Genomic DNA, 22,949 nt, shown 5'->3' on the forward strand with positions numbered 1-22,949 from the left:
CAGGACATATCCCAAAGGAACTCCAACTTTGAAGGATGATAAAGGGGAATTGAAGGGACACAGAGAAGAAAAAAAGCAGAGGTAAGAAGAAAATCAGAAGGGCATGGTGTCATGAAATCCAGAGTAAGAGAATGTTTTGAAAAGAGGGGCATGCTCGACTTCATCAAATGTTGTGAAAGATGAAACAGGATGAGTACATCTAAAAATGCATTTGAGTTTGAATTATGGAGTTCACGGGTGACCTTAGTAGAGCAGTGAGACAGCAGCCAGATCTGAGTGGGTTGAAGAGAAATGGGTCAAGCAATAGCAGATAAAGTATAAGCAACTCTTTCAGAAATTTAGGGCTGGGTAGTAAGCCGAAGGGGTGGTAGGTAGTAGGTAGAGAGAACTGGTCAAATAATAACTTTTTAATGTTGTAAAATACTACTATATATTGAAATGCTGATGGGAAGGATCCTGTATACAGGGAGAGGTTGAACACGTAGGAGAAAAGGAATAAAATATTCATGCACTGCAAACAGACCAGCCTGATTTAAAATCTGAGGTCATTTACTATCTAAATGGTCTTCACTAGATACCTCTGAGAGTGAACTTGTACTTTATAAAAAGTTGGACTACAAATACTTATATGTAGAGCTGTGATGGAGATTAACAACTAAAGCAGTGCCATTCGAATTGAACTCCGGCTACAAATGCTGGTCCAGGAACCATTTGATTCTGGTCTGTGATGAGTACAGAAATTGAGAGGAAATGTTAAAAAACCATTCACAATAAAGTTTATGTCTCTTGAAACTAATAATAATTTAAAAATTAGGCGTGGATCACTTCTTTTTTATACATCATTTTCATATTAATGTGCTTTATTGGATTTAAAAAACTTGTTAACCCATATTGAATTAGGAAAAAAAAAACCTGTTCCAACAGTACAGTTAATTTGAGAAGTGCAGACCTAAAGCACAAAGCCTAGTGCCCTTCATTAAAGGGGTGTTGGAAAACTCACATTTATGAGCTTTTTTGTGTACACAAAAGATGGCTGGAGATTATAAAAGAGTAAGTCATGATCACTTACATACAGTTATGTATAATCTAGTATTTCTAGTATAATCAAAGTATGTAATTTACACACATAAAACCAAGTAATTACAAAATAGAATATTAACCTAGTCAAAATTGTACTAATTGACTGCCTGATGAAACAATTAATGCCCATTTTTGGAGGACTTAAATGACAACCAAAATATCAATTTGGTGTGGGACTGGACTAGAATTTAAAGATTCCTTAAACTTGAGTTATACAATTGGGATAATTCATTAAATTATTAATTCAACCTATATTTATTGAAAATTCAATAATCAGGCACTGTTGTACTGCTGAGAATATAGCAGTGAATGAGATGGTTATGGTTTCTGTCAAAGAGTTTTTAAAAATGCACTGAACCACAGTATTTGAGGTAATGATAAATATTGTGTCCTAGGATGATCACTGAAAGACCTACCAAGAAGGAGAGACTTGCACAGAGACCTGAAAGAAAGAAAGGATTGGCTATGCTGATGTTTAGGAAAAGAATTTTCCAGAGATGTGGAATAGCAAGGGCAAAGGTCTTGAGATGGGAACATGGGTACTGTATTTAAGGAACAGCAATGAGGCCTTTGCAACTGGAGGAACATGAGTGAAGAGGGGAGGAGTAAAAGACGACATTGCAGAGATGGTAGGAACACAGATCTGTAGAGTATTTTAGGCCAAGGTAGGTTTTTTTGGTTTTTTTTGTTTTGGGGGCTTTTTGTTTTTACTTTGATTGAAACTGGAAGCCACTGGAGATTTTTAGCAGAGACATCACACAATTTGTCTTACATTTTAAGGATAATTCTGTTTTTCTAAAATGTAAGAGGGCAAAAGAAGAGGCAGGGATCACAGTGAGGAGACTACTGCAACAGTCCAGGTGAGAGATTATGGATAAAAAAGGGCAGATAGATCAGGGTTGGAGTGTCAGCTGTGGTGAGAAGTGATGGGTTTTGACCACCATGCAAATCTTTCTATAATCTGGACCTGATGTATTGCTCCAGTATCAGTTCCTATAATGTCTTGCCCAATGATAATAATGACATCAATAATAATAAAAACTATTAAGTGCACATTATGTTCCAGACACTTTTCTAAGCAGTCATGGAATAGCTGAAGAAAAGTGAAGGATAAAATTTCCTATCATGACCATGTTAGGACTCGTGTGTAAGACTGTCTCTTGCCATGAAATTGTGAACTCCGAGAAGAGCCATGTCTTATTCATCTTTACATCTCCTACAGTATGTAAAATAGTGCCCTGAACGTAGTATTAACTCAATAAATATTTATGTTTGTTCATAAAGATGGGGAGATTAATGAAAGAACTGCTCCACATCAAAGCATGCCAAAAAAGATGGTCACTGCAGAAAATGAGAAAAACCCTAGGAAATTGGGAATTCTTATCATAATTCAATTTCACAATTTCAATAATTGGCCCAGAAAAATAGCTATTTCACCACTTTTCCCTCATAACAGGCTCCCAAAGCATCATGTAACCGGCCCTCAGAGCACTTAACACAGTTACAATTTTACAATGATGTGTGATCAATGCTTGGATCCTCCACAAGATTATAAACTCCACGAGAACAGAAATCACAACTGTTTTTTCAACATTTTATCATCAAGCCTAGCAGAGCACGTGGCCTATAATAAGCATTTGACATTTATAAACCAAATGGAAAAAGGTAACAGTAAGGAATTTTTACTGGATGCAAAAATCTCTTCCAAGTACTTTATTCATATTAACTTATTTAATCTTCACCACAACCCTATTAAGCAAATACTCTTTTACTCTTATTTTACTGCCCTGAATGAATTATTAATTATTAATTATTAATTCAATATTTTTATTTTACTACTTTAAATGAATTAATGAATACAATGATGATGATCATTACTCAGGAGGAGGTTATGCCCACAGCACAGCCAACCATACACACACACACACACACACACAAACACACACACAAACACGTATGTGCGCACACGCACGTCCCAAAGGTAACCCATGGATTAATAATAAACCTTTCTGTTGGGCATAGCGAAGACTCCAATTTAGGCTGTCTCCTTATAAGAACTTACTGAATTGTTTCCTTTTCAACGAATAGTTTGTTTCATCTATGGGATTCCAAAAGAAATTATCTGATGGGTTTATTCAACCAATTAGCATGTTTGATTAAATCGATAAAATTTGTTTTTCACAACTCATTGATGCAGCCTAAGAAGGTTTCCATCAAAAGAAATACATGCCTGTAACTAAATGGACAGATCAGTGTCTCTTTAGATGGCATCATAACTCCCTATAAATTCAGTTTTTAATTTTTTTTTGCCATTAGCAATGTAATGCTTTACCCTTGGATATTCATTTTTCCACAAATGAATTCACACAATTAATCTAATTGAATAATGTATTTAATTAGATGTGTATTAAATTTTTAGAATAAGAATGAATCATAAGGTTCATTCTAAACAAGTAGAAGTTCGTGCAATTAAAATATAGAGCTGTTGCAGTAAGTCAGTTTCACCCCCATACTAGTTAACAACATTATAATTAAAGTACAATGTGGCACTTTGGGGTCAGACTGTGAAATTTCTCAGCACAAAACCATATTCTTATGTTTAAACTATAAAACGACTGGGAAGAAAAGAGAAGAAACTATTAGATTGCTTTTCCGATTTAGTCCCTATGGAAGGACAGTGTATTCATCATGACTTCATTTTCCTAAGAGATGGATTTGTTGGTAAATGTGAGAAGAAATAAATAAACTAAAAATCTGCAAGTGTTTTAAAGCCTGTTAGTAGTATACTGTTAAGATATTAAGGCACTGCCATTACCTTGACTGCACATTCACAGCCTGTTTGGATTCTTGTGGTTGCAAAAATAATATTCCATCAAACAGAGGTCCTGGACCAGGGAGGGTTTCTCACAATTTTCCTACTAGCTCTTTTGTTATCATCACAGTTGTATCCATCTACTGTCAATGGGTGGGAGCTATAAGAAGGCAGATTTTATGTTTAGCTCAGATGAAGAATGTGCCTTCTTCTATACTTCTCACTCCCTCTTACGTCCTCCAAGTAGATTGCAAAAATGGAGAGGACTCAAATCAATAAAATTAGAAATGAAGTAGGAGAAGTTAAAACGGACAACGCAGAAATACAAAACATCATAAGAGACTACTACAAGCAACTCTATGCCAATAAAATGGACAACCTGGAAGAAATGGACCAATTCACAGAAAGGTATAACTTTCCAAGACTGAACCAGGAAGAAACAAAATATAAACAGACCAATCACAGGTAATGAAATTGAAACTGTGATTTAAAATCTTCCAACAAACAAAAGTCCAGGACCAGATGGCTTCACAAGTGAATTCTATCAAACATTTAGAGAAGAGCTAACACCCATCCTTCTCAAACTCTTCCAAAAAATTCGAGGAAGGAACACTTCCAAACTCATTCTATGAGGCCACCATCACCCTGATACCAAAACGAGACAGAGATACTACAAAAAAATAAAATTACAGACCAATATCACTGATGAACATAGATGCAACAATCCTCAACAAAATACTAGCAAACAGAATCCAACAACACATTAAAAGGATCATACACCATGATTAAGTGGGATTTATCCCAGGGATGCAAGGATTCTTCAATATATGCAAAACAATCAATGTGATACACCATATAAACCAATTGAAGAATAAAAACCATATGATCATCTCAATAGATGCAGAAAAGCTTTTGAGAAAATTCAGCACCGATTTATGATAAAAAAATCTCCAGAAAGTGGGCATAGAGGGAACCTACTTCAACATAATAAAGGCCATATATGAAAAACCCACAGCAAATATCATTCTCAATGGTGAAAACCTGAAAGCATTTCCTCTAAGATCAGGAAGAAGACAAGGATGTCTGCTCTTGCCACTATTATTCAACATAGTTTTGGAAGTTCTAGCCACAGCAATCAGAGAAGAAAAAGAAATAAAAGGAATACGAATTGGAAAGGAAGAAGTAAAACTGCCACTGTTTGAAGATGACATGATACTATACATAGAGATTCCTAAAGATGCCACCAGAAAACTACTAGAGCTAATCAATGAATTTGGTAGAGTTGCAGGATACAAAATTAATGCACAGAAATCTCTCACATCCTATACACTAATGACAAAAGATCAGAAAGAGACATTAAGGAAACAATCCCATTCACCACTCCAACAAAAAGAATAAAATACTTAGGAATAAACTTACCTAAGGAGGTAAAAGACCTGTACTCAGAAAACTATAAGACACTGATGAAAGAAATCAAAGATGAGACTGATGGAGGGACATACCATTTTCTTGGATCGGAAGAATCAATATTGTGAAAATGACTATACTACCCAAAGCAATCTACAGATTCAATGCAATCCCTATCAAATCACCAATGGCATTTTTTACAGAACTAGAACAAAAAATCTTAAAATATGTGTTGAGACACAAAAGACCCCGAATAGCCAAAGCAATCTCGAGGGAAAAAAACGGAGCTGGAGGAATCAGACTCCCTGACCTCAGACTATACTACAAAGCTACAGTAACCAAGACAATATGGTACTGGCACAAAAACAGAAACACAGATCAATGGAACAGGATAGAAAGCCCAGAGATAAACCCACGCACCTGTGGTCAACTAATCTATGACAAAGGAGGCAAGGATACACAATGGAGAAAAGACAGTCTCTTCAATAAGTGGTGCTGGGAAAACTGGACAACTACATGTAAAAGAATGAAATTAGAACACTCCCTAACACCTTACACAAAAATAAACTCAAAATGGATTAAAGACTTAAATGTAAGACCAGACACTATAAAACTCTTAGAGGAAAACATAGGAAGAACACACTTTAACATAAATCACAGCAAGATCTTTTTTGACCCACCTCCTAGAGTAATGGAAATAAAAACAAAAATAAACAAATGGGACCTAATGAAACTTCAAAGCTTTTGCACAGCAAAGGAAACCATAAACAAGACGAAAAGACAACCCTCAGAATGGGAGAAAATATTTGCAAACGAACCAATGGACAAAGGATTAATCTCCAAAGTATATTAACAGCTCATGCAACTCAATATTAAAAAAACAACCAACCCAACCAAAAAATGGGCAGAAGACCTAAACAGACATTTCTCCAAAGAAGATATACAGACAGCCAACAAACACATGAAAGGATGCTCAACATCACTAATCATTAGAGAGATGCAAATCAAAACTACAATGAGGTATCACCTCACAGCAGTCAGAATGGCCATCATCAAAAAATCGACAAACAATAAATGCTGGAGAGAGTGTGGAGAAAAGGGAACCCTCTTGCACTGTTGGTGGGAATGTAAATTGATATAGCCACTATGGAGAACAGCATGGAGGTTCCTTAAAAAACTAAAAATAGAATTACCATATGATCCAGCAATCCCACTCCTGGGCATATACCCAGAGAAAACCATTATTCAGAAAGACACATGCACCCCAATGTTCACTGCAGCACTATTTACAATAGCCAGGTCATGGAAGCAACCTAAAAGCCCAACGACAGACGAATGGATAAGGAAGATGTGGTATATTGGAATATTACTCAGCCATAAGAAGGAACGAAATTGGGTCATTTGTAGAGACGTGGATGGACCTAGAGACTGTCATACAGAGTGAAGCAGGTCAGAAAGAGAAAAACAAATATCATATATTAACGCATATATGTGGAACCTAGAAAAATGGTACAGATGAACCAGGGCAGGAATAGAGACACAGATATAAAGAACAAACGTATGGACAAGAAGGGGGGAAAGTGGCGGGAGTGGGGTGGGATGGTGGTGTGATGAATTGGGAGATTGGGATTGACATATATACAGTAATATGTATAAAATAGATAACTAATAAGAGCCTGCTGTATAAAAATAAATAAATAAAATAAATTTTTAAAAAATATTGTATAGGTTGATTAAATTTCCTGTTGTGCATTCTTCCAAATACACCAAGTAGAAAATTGATAATCTAACATAATAACAACTTGAGTAGAAAAATAAGAGGTCTTGATTGCATCATGTTGAACTGCAAAGAACTGTATCACACAAGGGATGAGATCAGTCTGCATGGCCATTGCAAGTCTGGTCCATAATTAGCAGTGGCCCATGTGATACTTACTTTTTCTGTACCTGAGTGGAACTAGTTGACATATCCTCTTAAAAACTGTTCTAGACCCCTGGCTCCATCTGCCTTAAGTTAATGTCTTTCCACTTTTTATAAATATGAATTGTATAGCTCAAAATGTCATATTCTGTGTTCCAGTGAATTTAGAGGTTAAAATAATTCACGATTGGACTTCCTGGTGGCGTAGTGGAAGTGGATAAGAATCTACCTGCCAATGCAGGGGACACGGGTTTGATCCCTGGTCTGGGAAGATCCCCACGTGCCGCGGAGCAGCGAAGCCCGAGCACCACAACTACTGAGCCTGCGCTCTTGGGCCCGCGCACCACAACTACTGAGCCTGTGCACCTAGAGCCTGGGCTCTGCAACGAGAGAAGCCACCGCAGTGAGAAGCCTGCACACCTCAATGAAGAGTAGCCCCCACTTGCCGCAACTAGAGAAAGCCCGTGCGCAGCAACAAAGACCCAACACAGGCAAAAATAAATTAATTAATTTAAAAAAAACTTTTTTTAAATTCATGATCTATGACTTACTTGTAAAATTCTCTCATTAAAAAATATACAAATGGGGCTTCCCTGGTGGCGCAGTGGTTGAGAATCTGCCTGCCAATGCAGGGGACACGGGTTCGAGCCCTGGTCTGGGAAGATCCCACATGCCGCGGAGCGACTGGGCCCGTGAGCCACAACTACTGAGCCTGCGCATCTGGAGGCTGTGCTCCGCAACAAGAGAGGCCGCAATGGTGAGAGGCCCGCGCACTGCGATGAAGAGTGGCCCCCGCTCGCCGCAACTAGAGAAAGCCCTCGCACAGAAACGAAGACCGAACACAGCCAAAAATAAATAAATTAATTAATTAATTAAAAAAAAAAAAAAGCTCCACACTTGCTGGAAAAAAAAAATATATATATATACAAATGGATTATCTAACTGCATATCTAATAGGATTATATAAAAGAAGAGCAAACAGAATAAAAACAACAGCATATGTCCTTTTGAGGTATTATTTAGATTATGAATTATTTACTCATTTATTTTATTTAAGTGCCTTTGCAGATAAACTTCACTTTCGTCCCCTTAGCTTCTCTAACCTGTGGATTATTCATGTTTCATGCAGCTTGTTCTCACTGCCTGAGATTCCACTTCAGACCACTTTCAGTACTTGCTACATTTAAACTATATATTTCATGCATCAAAATATTAAAAATATGACAACTGAATCACACATAACAACAAAATTGTAACCTTCTGTTGGACGTTGAAACAAATGGTCGTGATGACTACTTTAGCTGAATAACCAAATAATAAAGAGAGAAAACAGTTAAGCCAGTTACTTGGTATGTATACAAAATTTGTATTATTTGAATACAACTTTTATTTTTCACGTATTTTTTTATGGATAAACCCAATATGAAGTCTATGTATCCCAAATAGAAAACATTACAACTAAAGGGAATGTGGCCAGAAAGTCAGAATTATTCAGGGAATTTCCCCCCATTCTTACTTCTATAAATGGAAGTATAAAATTCGAAAGGTCCAACCTATTGAATGGCATGTAAACTTTTGCCAATTGCTTTTCTAAGGCTTAATTTTTAAAAATTTCTTTTTGAACATGTTAAAAAAAAAAAACTATCTACAGACTACTCCAGAAATAAGTTTTTAGAAGTTTATTTTTAATATATAAATATGTTAAGATGTTAGTCATGTTAATGTGTGTCATAATATGCAAAATGACATTATAATACAGCAATTTAATAGCTGGAAAGTTATCATTAAATATTCAACTGTACATTTATGACATAAATCAGAGCAAGATCCTTTTTGACCCACCTCCTAGAGAAATGGAAATAAAAACAAAAATAAACAACGGGACCTAATGAAACTTAAAAGCTTTTGCACAGCAAAGGAAACTATAAACAACATGAAAAGACAACCCGCAGAATGGGAGAAAACATCTGCAAACAAAGCAACTGACAAAGATGAATTTCCAAAATATACAAGCAGCTCATACAGCTCAATATCAAAAACACAAACAACCCAATCAAAACATGGGCGGAAGACCTAAATAGACATTTCTCCAAAGAAGATATACAGATTGCCAACAAACACATGAAAGGATGCTCAACATCACTAATCATTAGAGAAATGCAAATCAAAACTACAATGAAGTACCACCTCACACCAGTCAGAATGGCCATCATCAAAAAATCTACAAACAATAAAACCTGGAGAGGGTGTGGAGAAAAGGGAACCGTCTTGCACTGTTGGTGGGAATGTATATTGATACAGCCACTATGGAGAACCTTATGGAGGTTCCTTAAAAAACTAAAAATAGAACTACCATGTGACCCAGCAATCCCACCACTGGGCATATACCCTGAGAAAACCATAATTCAAAAAGAGTCATGTACCACAATGTTCATTGCAGCTCTATTTACAATAGCCAGGACATGGAAGCAACCTAAGTGTCCACCGACAGATGAATGGATAAAGAAGATGTGGCACATATATACAATGGAATATTACTCAGCCATGAAATGAAACGAAATTGAGTTATTTGTAGTGAGGTGGATGGACCTAGAGTCTGTCATACAGAGTGAAGTAAGTCAGAAAGGGAAAAACAAATACCGTATGCTAACAACATGTATATGGAATCAAAAAAAACATGGTTCTGATAAACCTAGGGGCAGGACAGGAATAAAGATGCAGACATAGAGAATGGACTTGAGGACATGGTGCAGGGGGAAGGGAAGCTGGGACGAAGTGAAGAGTGGCATTGACATATATATATTACCAAATGTAAAATAGATAGCTAGTGGGAAGCAGCCACATAGCACAGGGAATTCAGCTCGGGGCTTTGTGACCACCTAGAGGGGTGGGATAGGGAGGGCGGGAGGGAGACACAAGAGGGAGGGGATATGGGGATATATGTATACATATAGCTGATTTACTTTGTTGTACAGCAGAAACTAACACAACATTGTAAAGCAATTATACTCCAATAAAGATGTTAAAAAAAAAAAAGAAAATATAGAAAAATAAATAAATCAATATTCAAGTGTACAGAGTAGCAAAGGCAGTTTAATCAGGAACTTTGTTAATGACTTCAGTGATTTGCAATCAAATAATTTTCCTCTTGTCCATTCAATTTCACTTGGAATATGTAAATTTAATTAAAAAAGAATAGACTATGATTATGCATATATAAGGATAAAAATTTCTGTATTTTTGACTCCATAGAAGCAGCCTGTTACTTATAATTTTAAAATGTAGCTAATTTATCTTCTAAATTCATTATGTAATATTAGTAGCCTTGTGCAAGATGCAACCATAAACAAAATTGATTGTAACATTGTTTCAGTGCTTCAGTGTTTTACAAATAACTCAAGACAAAAGAATATAGTATCTTAAGGCCAACTAACACATACACTGGGAAAAAGCAAATACAAAAGCTATATAAAATGCAAATAATGTCTACTTAAAAGTGTCAGGGAACTACTGAATAAACAAGGACCCAAGGGGTCAAGTTTCTGGACAGAGGAGAAACACTGAGAGGTGAGCGGACAAGCAGTATGCTTTTACCCCTAGGAGGGTTTGTCATTAATGGGCTCAGAGCAAGAGGCTGAAAATGTGGTCTTTGCCCAGCAGAGGGTTGTTGCTGAGAAAAAAGATACAAAGTGTTTGTTAGTACAGAATATCAGGAAACTAGAGAGAAAATCCAAAGCTTCATGGCACAAAATCCCAACTAGAAGGGCACAGTAGAAAACCAGTCCTGGGCTTCCCTGGTGGCGCAGTGGTTAAGAATCCGCCTGCCAATGCAGGGGACACGGGTTCGAGCCCTGGTCCAGGAAGATCCCACATGCCGCGGAGCAACTAAGCCTGTGAGCCACAACTACTGAGCCTGCGCTCTAGAGCCCACGAGCCACAACTACCGAAGCCCACCCGCCTAGAGCCCGTGCTCCGCAAAAAGAGAAGCCACCGCAATGAGAAGCCCGCGCACCGGAACGAAGAGTAGCCCCCGCTCCACGAAACTAGAGAAAGCCTGTGTGCAGCAACGAAGACCCAACGCACCCAAAAATAAAGACAGAAAGAAAAGAAAATCAGTCCTTGCATACACATGGTTTTAACTCAAGGACTTTGTCAAATTCTGAAGCTACAAGTGGCAGGATGCTAAAAGCTAAGCTCGAGTCTTCTGCAGAGTGGTGTAACGTTTTCTGTAGTTTCTTTCTGCTGAGAGATGAAAATGAAAGTTCAGGACCAGCCAGGGAAAGGGATTCTAGTTATCACACTCTGGCATCAGTGCTGAATCAGAAGTCTACCAAGCCTTACCAAAAGCTCAACGAAGCTCCTACTCAAAGCAGTCCTTATACAGACTAAAGTGAACAGACCCCACTCCACCTGCCTAGCATAGGAAAATTGAAAACTTTGTATCTAGGAAAATAATTTCACCTGCAGCATCAAACATATTTTACAACTAATGACTTGTCACTAAAAAGAGAAAAAAATTCCCTCCTCCCAAGAGACAGAGAAGGTAAGAAAGAGAAAGAAATATAGAACAGTCAGTAAACTATAATCAGAGTTTGCCTCAAATCAAACATTTACAGCTTGTTGAAATTTTCAAAACACTCCATTAGAAAATTCCCATAACTTGAAGGGCCAAGCTTCCACAATAGTAGAGTATTTGATTTCCTTCTCATAAAATAACATCTCCACCCAGCAGATGGCAAAACTCGTTTTGAATGAAGAATTGGTTCAAACATTTATACCAGCTCCTTAGTGAAGATGTAATATCACAAAGAAAACAAAAAATACAGTAACTTAGGGCATAGCATATTTAAGAATTACTATAGGACATGAAGATGATAATTGGACAGATTTGGCCTAAATCCATCAACACACCAAGTACAAATCTAAACAGGAGATCTGAATATCTGAATAAGTGCTGGTAAAGCTGAGTTCACTAAACCTTCCAGTATCTACTATACACTACCACTGATATAAGCACTAAGGCTACAAAAATGAGTAAGGCATTATATCTCTTGCTCTCACATTTATATAGTCCAGTAAGGGGGATACATGCAAGCAAATTATCCCAATCATGACTATATATATAGTCTAGTGTGTGTGTGTGTGTGTGTGTGTGTGTGTGTGTGTGTGTGTGTGTGTGTGTGTGTGTATACACTGTAATTATAATTATATAATTTTATATATTATATAAAATCATGTGTCATGTGCCTCCAAAAAATAAAATAGTAATGAGAGATGGCCATTAAATTTTGCAGTTAGACAGTCAGCGGTGACCTTAGCCAAATTAGTTCCTGCTGTCTGTAAGGATGAAAGTTGTATTACAGTGGTCTAGAATAGCCAAAACAATAAGAAAATGGGGAAAGAAAAGTCTGACTATTGATTAAAATGTTTTGATTTTAAAATGAAAAAAATTAACAGCTAGACAAGGATGAAGAGTGTAGGTGAAGAGGTAATGATGGTGTCGTGTGTGGAAGTGTGTGTTAGAATGTGTACCATGTGGATATAACTGTATAAACTTGGGGGGCAACAAGTAGGGAGAAAGAAGTTGAAGATAAGGAAAGAAAGGGGAAAAATGATCTTTGTGGGATACAGAACAGGACAGGATGAAGATCACAGGACAAGAGATTATGTAGAAGAGGAAGAATACCTCTCCAAAGTTATTAGACTTTAGAATAGAGTTGATTTTTCCTCTTGTTACTACCTGACAAATACCTCTCCTCTCAAAACTCTTTGGACCTGCCATCTCCTCTATGAAGACTTTTGTCTGGCATCTCCATGTTAAAAGACGACAGTATCTTTCAACTGTGACCACACTCAGTTTTAAGTGCAAAATCACAATACATTTACCGTTTTGCTCCTGTTTGTTTACTTATATACAACTAGCCCAATATTTTAGCTTCCTTAAAACCAGGTACACTGTCTCTCTCACTAAAATCTAGTGTAGTGTCAGGCCCCCGATCTGCATTAAATAGTTGGTCAATATATGAGAGCAAATGATTGGCTACAGACAAGCTGTAAATTAAGAGGTAAAGATGATGTAGAAAAGTTGACCGAATTAAAACTAAAGACAAAATATTCCCAAAACAAAATTTCCCTAAGTAATTCCCAAGAAAATACAGAAGTTTAAAAATGTCACTAGAAAATATTAATAGAGTGACTAATTCGAAAACTACATATCAAAATCTGTGAAATGTGACCAAAGTTGTACACCAAGGAAAATCCATAATTTTGAAACTTTCATATTTGAAAAAATAAAGAAGGAAAAATAAAACACAAACATCCAACCCAAGGCACTAGGGAAAAAAAAAAGAAATACATAGCACGGTAGAGGAATTGATACGCATAAAGACAGCTAGAGTTCTTTTAAAAAACCACACATCACAGGGACCTCCTTCAAGGGAAGATGCATATTTCTCCAGGGTGTCTTAAAAAGAGCGCTGGAAAAGAAAGGCTAGACTTGATTATCATTTTTAGGCATATAAATGTTTAAATATTATTAATATTTAAACATATTAAATATTTTATAAAATTTAGATACCTGTATTATGAAAGTGGACTTTAATTTGTGTATAACATCTAAAATGACTATAATCTGACTAATCTACAACTATGAAAAGTATCAATAATTATAATTCATCTTTTATAAGAATTCACATTTTTAGAGAGTATCATGCCCAGAAAGCAGACGTCTCTGTAAAGCTATATTCTTCTCTTTTGGCTTTTCCAAACCCAGTGTCTATTGCCCTGACTAGAAGCCTAGGTCCTTCCAACAGGGATGCGGGGAAATGACAAGCAAAAGGAGCTTATAGTTTGTTACCCACAATTTCAGTAGCATTCTGAATTCTTATAGGGAAGTGGATCGTATAGACCTCTACTGATAGTCAAAGCAATATTGTTTGGTGTGGGGCTTACTGAGGACAGTGAGTGTTTGGAATAGCTGCTTGAAAGGAGCGAAAGTAAAAAGATTTACGTACATAAAGACACAACTGAGGTTGGGTTGGGGATGATGAACCTTCATAACCATTGGTCTACACAGCTGTCTGGTATTTGTTTAGCATCACTCATCTGCCAAAATACAGCTACAGGGAAGAGGTGTTAGAGAATTGATCAATCCTCCAAATATTAGCAACATATGCAGTTGAGGCAGGTCTTTCTCACACTGTACCAGTCATCCCATAACACAGGAAGAACTTCACTGCTTTGCCGAGAGCTACAAACGCAAATGCCTAGGTGATAGGACATACTTAAGACCAGAGGCCATAATGGAATCTATACGGCCTTAAAAAGATTGAATTCCACCTTAAATTATGCAAGTCAAATATTCTTTCAATAGTGGAGTGAAGCTGTTACGAGTACTGTTTAGAGACAGGCATGGATTCCAAAGCTCAATCCCACTGCTTGCTGGGTGTGAGGCCTTGAGCAAGTTACATTTGGTTTCCTTAGCTTTAAAATAGGGCTAATAATGCTCCAAACCTCCTCGGATTGCTGTGAGCATTTACTGACTTAATATCAATAAAATGCTCAGAATAGTACCTGGCTCATGGTAGGTATTACATAGGTGTTTCCTATTATCATTTTTGTTCTGTTTTTACTTCCTAAATATTAACATTTATTTTCTGCTTTCAAAGCCTAAAAGTGCTAAGCATGAAACGACATTCCAAAATCTAACAAATTTGAAGACAGAATACTCCAACATGCCTGAACTTTTGATTTCAGTGTTATTTATAATAAAGGATAATTAGAAGCCACTTTAAGAAAATGGCTTATGTAAATTATGGCAAACCCACACAAAGTAGTATTAATCAATCATTAAAGTTTTGTTTTGAAGGGTAGGTAACAATATGGCATATTTTTAAGATTTGTGTCTAAATGAAAAGAAACAAAGCAAACCATGTGCTGTATTATTGTGTACATGAAAACATACACAAAAATATTAGAAGAAAATAGAAGAAGAAAATAGTTTTGTCAGTAGGATTAGAGATAACTTTTGATTTTTCTCTACTGGGCAAATTTTATATTCTTAGACTATCAGAAATACATTTATTAAAAATAGGATATAGACAGCAGGAATTCGCACTCATTGCTGGTGAAAATGCAAAATGGTATAGCCAATTTGGAAGACAGTTTGGCAGTTTCTTATAAAACTAAACATACTCTTAAGATCCAGCAATCACAGTCCTTGGTGTTTACCCAAAGGAGCTGAAAACCTATGTCAATGCAAAAACCTGCACACAGATGTTTATAGCAGACTTATTCATAATTGTCAAAACATGGAAGCAACCAAGATGCCCTTTAGTAAGTGAATAGATAAACTATGGTACACTCAACAAATGGTCTATTATTCAGCACTAAAAAGAAATGAGCTATTGCATCATGAAAAGACCAGGTGAAACCTTAAATGTATATTTCTAAGTAAAAGAAGTCAGTTTAAGAAGGCTACATAATGTATGATTCCAACTATAAAGCATTCTAAAAAAAAAGGTAGAACTATGGAGACAGTAAAGAGCAGAGGTTGCTAGGGGTTCAGGGGGGAAGGAAGGATGAATAGGCGGAACATGGGATTTTTAAGGTGGGGAACTACCCTGTAGGATATCGTAATGGTGGATATGTCACTGTATATCTATCAAAATCCATATATCGTACAACAGCAAAAGTGAACCCTCTTGTAAAACATGGGCTTTTGGAGCTTCCCTGGTGGCACAGTGGTTAAGAATCTGCCTGCCAATGCAGGGGACACGGGTTCGAGGCCTGGTCGGGGAAGATCCCACATGCCACAGAGCAATGAAGCCCGTGTACCACAACTACTGAGCCTGCACTCTAGAGCCCGCGAACCACAACTACCGAGCCTGCGAGCCACAACTACTGAAGCCCACGTGCCTAGAGCCCGTGCTCCCAACAAGAGAAGCCACCACAATGAGAAGCCTGCACACCACAACGAAGAGTAGCCCCTGCTCGCCCCAACCAGAGAAAAGCCCGCGTGCAGCAACGAAGACCCAACGCAGCCAAAAATAAAATTAACAAAATAAAATAAATAAATTTATAAATAAAACATGGACTTTAGTTAAAAATAACGTCTGAATGTTGCCTCATGAATTTTAACAAATGTATCACAGCAATGCAAGATGTGACACTGAGTGGGGACACTGAGTACTAATGAGAGGGTATATGGAAGCTCTCTGTACTTTCTGATTAGATTTTCTATAAATCTAAAACTGCTCAAAAATAAAGTGTATTAATTATTAAAATACTAAAATAAAAACCTCATAGCAAAAGAGAACAGTGACAAAAATCCTAAAACATAAAATTTATGTCTTAATTACACTCCTTATAATGTGTGTTATAGCGTTTTTAAGTCTTAGTTTTCATACCAACAAAAGGAAACATGTGGACTCCACAAGCTGAAGTCCCATCCCTTCCCATTTTCGGATTCTCTTTTTTACCTTAAGGGAATTTCATTTGATTATTTCTAAATACTGCTAGTCCTTTTAGTTAAAACAAAAAATTATAAAGCACATCCAACCTGCCACCAGAGTACATTTTAGTTTCCTGAGTGCATTAAAACTCCTTTGCAAAGAAAATCAATTACTAATACATTTACTGACATTTTTAGAAGCTAAACCTGAGGTGAAATGTTAGGCCAGTAGGAGAATGTGTAACATTTGCAAGGAAAAATGTGACTTGATAAGTAAGGTGTTAAAAGCTTAACTCGGAAGGAAATTGCAGAGTATTCTAAAATTACAGCACTTTCAGACTTTTACCCAGGCCAAATCACTTTTTTCAAAAAGGTATTAAGGACTTTGCCTTAGATGAAGAAAAACAATACACAAGACTGGTAACAGAGGCTAGGCACTCAGTGGGAAGGGAAGATGCTGGTGACAGCAAGCAAAATAGAAGTATATGTCTTTGCCAGGAAGTCAGCTAGGCAGAAGGGAATCTCAAAGGAGGCAACCTAGGTCCCAAAAGAGGGAACAGACAATTATCAATATCTGATTAGGGGTCACCTTAGTCAGCTCAGACTGCCCTAAGAAAATACTATAGACTCAGTGGCTTAAGTAACAGAAATTTATTTTTCACAGTACTGGAGGCTGAATGTCCAAGTTCAGGGTGACAACATGGTCAGATTCCAGTGAGAGCTCTCTTCCTGGTTTAAAGACGGCCATCTTCCTGCTGTATGCTCATAGGACCTTTCCTTGGTACATGCGTGTGTAAGGTTACCAGTGCTATCAGATTAGAACCCCATCCTTATGACCTCATTTAACTTTAATTACCTCCTAGAAATCCTATGTCCACATACAGTCACAATGGGGATTAGGGCTTCAACCTATGAACTTGAGAACCAAGAATTCAGTCCACAGCAGGGGTGTTAGTGAGGAAGAAATGTGTGAAGAGTAACATTTTTCCTTCACTTAAAAATGACTATAAACCTCAAAGTAATATTTATTGGCTTTGGATCAAGATGATAAAGTGAGTACATGCATGTACTGCCCCTACCTTCCAGAATCCCATTTAAATTATAGTAAATATACACACAAGGGAGTAAACATACAACACTGAGGAAAATGAGGGGTAATGAGAGATGATCCTTAGAAGATAAAAGTTACTCATAAGATTTTGTAAAATAAAAAGTGGATGTCAGCCCACTTATGCATAGAACAAAGAGGGGGATGTCACAGTCAGAAGACACACGAGGAAAGCTGCAACTGGGGTGGGAGCCAACCTTCCTAGTATAGCTTTGGAAATGCCACACCTTCCAAGTTGGAAGGTATGCAGGTGGGAGCAAAACAGAAAAGAAGGTGAGTATTTAAAGGGATGTTGAAAAGAATGGCCTGGAAGAGCTGGCCTTCTTGGAGGGGTTTTACACACCAGACCACTTGTGGCTTGGTAGGGGTCAGGGTGGACCGGTTATTGACTAATTCTCCAAAGCACAATAAAGCAAAAATCAAGTAGACTACAATACTTATTCAATGACACAGAACTCTTCCTCTTCAGACAAGGAAGGAACCTATCAGGGAAACAATCCATTATACGAATAAGCAACCTAGGCCTGCATTTAAAAAAAATGATTAACCATCAAGGATAAGCATATATTTGGAGATAAGCATATATTTATAGACATCAGCAATGTACAAAATAGAAAGATAAAGAGGATTAAACTGAACATTTTACACTGGTGGGAAGAGATATAATTCAAGGAAGAGAAAAGGGGCAAAAATCTAACTAGACCCTTCAGATATATCTCGGATGACTAGTTGCACCAATAAAATAAGGATAGGATGTTTTATAAAGGCAACTATAAGAGAACAAATGAGAATTCATGGAAATTAAACATCACCAATTTTTAAAAGTGGAAGTCCTTAAAAGGGATGTTAGCAAGAATATCTCTTAAAACTAGAGTAAAATGACAAAAAAAACTTATTGCAGAAATCTGATTAATAGGAATTCCAGAAAGAAAGAACAGAGAGGAAGTTACCAAAGGGAAAAAAATTACTCGTAAATAATGATAGAAATGAGTCTTTAGATTGAACAGATTCACCATGTACCAAAGAGATTGTATTCATTAACTCAACCAGTACTGAGTGCCTACTAAGGGCAGGCCTTTTCTGGGTGCTGGGAATACAGCAGTGAACAGACAAAGCAGACAAAAATCCCCCTGTCCTTATGGAACTTACAGTGTAGATGAGGGAGACAAAAAAATAAATGAAGAAATAAGTGAAATACATAGTGTGTCAATGATAACTGCTGGAGAAGAAAAGAAGAACAGGAGGTGCTGGGGAAGTTACTAATAAGGACACACGTGAAGAGAGACTTGAAGAAATTAAGGGACTGAGTTATACACAAATCTTTAGAAGGACATTCCAGGCAATAGGAACAGCAAGTGCTGTTTTGAGGGCCGTGGTGGTGACATGATCTAATTTACATTTTGAAGAATCCCTCTGGGCTCTCTGACAAGGCAAGAACAGAGGCTCAAGAGGGAGGGGATATGGGGACATATGTATGCATATGGCTGATTCACTTTGGTGTACAACAGAAACTAACACAGTACTGTGAAGCAATTATACTCCAATGAAGTTCAATTTAAAAAAAAAAAAAAGAACAGAAATAGGGGGAAAAGGATGAATGAATTCCAGGTGAACACATAGACCCTTCTAGTGAAGCAAAAATATCTACCAATTCCTTCACAGAACCATGCTCACAACCACTGCAAAATGAGGTCCCCGGCACCAAAGACTGGCTTTAATAGTACTCTTTCACATTCCCATCTATCAGTGTCTCTTTCTACTGCAGATGGAAACCATCTTACGACATTTTCTTTATGACACCAAGTGCCCTTTTCCCACATTAAACAGTATTAAGCAATAATATTATGTTCATTTATAAAACAGATCCAACAAGTCAAATTCTAGGGTCAATAGGCTATATCACTTATCATGACACTGGTATGTATAATTAATTTTTGCCTTTTTAAAAAGAAACCATGTGATTCTCAGAGACAGAAAGGTCTTTTCCTAATTAAAATCAATTCCCTGACACTGAAATCAGAAATCAACATTTATTTTCAAAGCAGAAGCTACTCTTGAAACAAAGACCTATGTATCTTTTTTCCTCTTGAGAGAATTTTACATTCAGTGAATCCTTAAATCAATTCTCATAATTCTTATGAGATTGAGTAACAACAACATGAGGTTAGTAAGGTGAATAAGGAAAAGAGAAACAACATCAATTAACTTCATACGAGTTCATTTTAAGTATATCTTCAAATTCATTGATGTTCTTCCTACAATCACATTTAAATCACTGTTTTTTATTAAGGTGGAATTAACATAACACAAAATCAGTCATTTCAGGGTATACAGTTCAGTGGAATTTAGTACATTCACAATTCTGTACAAACACTGCCTCTATTTAGTTCTAAAAATTTTTCATGACCCCCAAATAAGATTACACCCAGTAAGCCATCATTTCCCTCAGACCCTGACAAAACAACCAATCTGTTTTCTATATCTATGGATTAGCCATTCTGGACATTTCATATAAATAAAATCACATAATATTTGACCTATTGTGTCTGATTCTTTTCACTTATCACAAATTTTTCAAGATCTATCCAGGCTGTAGCATGAATCTGTACTTTATTCCTTCTTATGCCTATGAAATAGTCCACCATATGGAAATACATTTTGTTTATCCATTTATCAGTTGATGGACATTTGGGTTGTTTTCACCTTTCGGCTATTGTGAATAGGCTGCTATGAACACTCATATACAAGTATTTGTTTGAATATCTGCTTTCATGTCATTTGGGTATAGATCTAGGAGTAGAATTACTGAGTCAGGTGGTAATTCCATGTTTAACTTTTTGAGGAGCCCATATATTAAGTCAGGCAATATGGAAAGCTGTGTAATACATCTAGTTTTCTATATTTATTGTTCAATTTTGTCAATCCCTTAAATGCAAATTTAGAGCCCAATTTGATATTTTTGGCATCATAATGAAATGACTGAGACACATTACTAAGAAAAAAACTAAGTATGTTGTTTTCTTAATTTTTCAATGAACCTATAAAATTCAATTAGCACTTATTATGAAAAGCAAGTTCTCAATAACTAGGAATATGATCAGTCCAAGAAAAGGTAAAACACAACTGCATTGTCATTAAAAAACATTTGAAAAAAGGAAGCCTAGGATTGCCTTCATGGCAAAAAGAAGACAGAGAAGCAACTGAAAAAGAAATTTATTATCAAAAAGTGAAAAACAGCAACAACCCCCCCCCAAAAAGACCTGTTTTAACATACTTCTGAAGCAGAAAGTAAACCACTACAAACAATAAACATATTTTAAAAAAACACTATGGTAACATCTAAAGGAAGACAAAATAATATAAAACTTATTTTCATGTATTAAATTGGCATTGCTTTTTTAATATTAGTACAAATTCTCTTGAGGTAGAAATCTTGAGTAAGATAATGACAATGGAAAATACTAAAAAAGCTCAAGTATTATGTCAAATATAGCACTAGGTTCATATTGTTTTACAGAAAATATTTTTCAAATTTCAAGATATGGATAGTTAATATGCTATATAAACTGTTCCATCATCTACAAAGAGAACGAGAATTCATATCTTTCAAAGCTAGTTTAAGCCTAATACCACGACCTTATAGAAACAGTACAAAGAAGAACAGACTAATCATACATACACTGGTTAAAAAACATTTTTAATACCACCTCAGCAAATCAAATCTATTTGTGTATTAAAGATGAGTAAATTTTTATTCCATTAATAACTGACTTAAGGTGATGAATGCTATTAATATGTAATATTAATAAATTATATTTTATTCTCTATATATAAATAGGGAGAATGAGAAAAAGGTTTAAGCTCATGAGAATCCTAAAAGACATCTGCTTTAGCATCTTCACCTACTGCTGCTAATACTGAGCTTATTATATGTCAATCACTGTAGCAAACATTTTACATTTGTTATTTAATTTAATCCTCCCAATAACGCTATAAAATCGGCACTATCAACACTTCTGTTACAAATGAAGACACAGGTTCAGAATGTTGAGTAAATTACCAAAAGTCAGTCAACTAGTAAATGCAGAACTACTCCAAAGGCCATGCTGTTAGTCACAGGGCAACACTGTCTTTCTTTCAATGACAAAGGGTATTTATCTTAATTCAAAAGCCAACATTATTTCCATTGAAATAAAAGAAATGGTGTCCACTATCATAAGTATTATTTAACACTAGTCTCAGTGACTTACCCAAGTTATCAGAGAAAGAATAAGTGATTTAACTTTTGGAAAATTGGTGATAACATAATAATTATTTTAAGGTGATATGATTACCTAACTAGAAAATACAAGAGGCAACTACCAAATTGCAAGCATAAGCAACAGAAGATGGATGATTATAAACTAAATACAATAATTCCCTTATAAATGAGAAAATATAATAGAAATAGATCTTATTCAAAATTGCAATAAAATGATAAAATAATACTGAAAGTAATATAAATAACAAAGATAATATCTTAAGAAATCTAAAAAATTTTATTGATAAACTTAAAAGGATTTTCAGAGTTCCATCTTCCTGGGTGGAATCACTTGAACCCATGCAGATCAATTTCTCCAAAAGTAATCAGTACACCTATATTATTTCTAAAACATCACAAATTATTCTGAGTTTTACCTAAAGGTAGATGAATTTTAAAGGTTATGAAAAACAAGAGAAAAAATCTTGCACAAGTGATTACTAAAACATATAAATAAACACACGAAAACTAGGGTGGCTGTTTTGGCATAAGTCTAGACACACAGAGCCATGGATCAGAATATAAGGTCCAGAGACTCAAGAATATTCATGAATGTATTATATGATAAAAGGATACTTCAAATAATTATGGAATATAAAATCCAGTATCTGTTTGCAATACATTATTGCTATTATTTGTATTTTGAAAACCACACATCAAAATAAATCACAGATGGCTTAAACAATTAAAGCAAAAAAAAAAAGAAACTATAAAAAAAACTATATTTAAAGTATTAGAAAATTTAAAGAAATGATATAATCATAGCATGGGACTATCATGCAGATGAGGTATGATAGAATTTTGTAAAATATGATCTCGACTATGTCAAAATTTAACAGTGATTTACTTCTAAGTGATAGAATTACGAGA

The sequence above is a fragment of the Balaenoptera borealis genome, assembly GCF_965194805.1.
Source record: "Balaenoptera borealis genome assembly, chromosome: X".
NCBI lineage: Eukaryota > Metazoa > Chordata > Mammalia > Artiodactyla > Balaenopteridae > Balaenoptera > Balaenoptera borealis.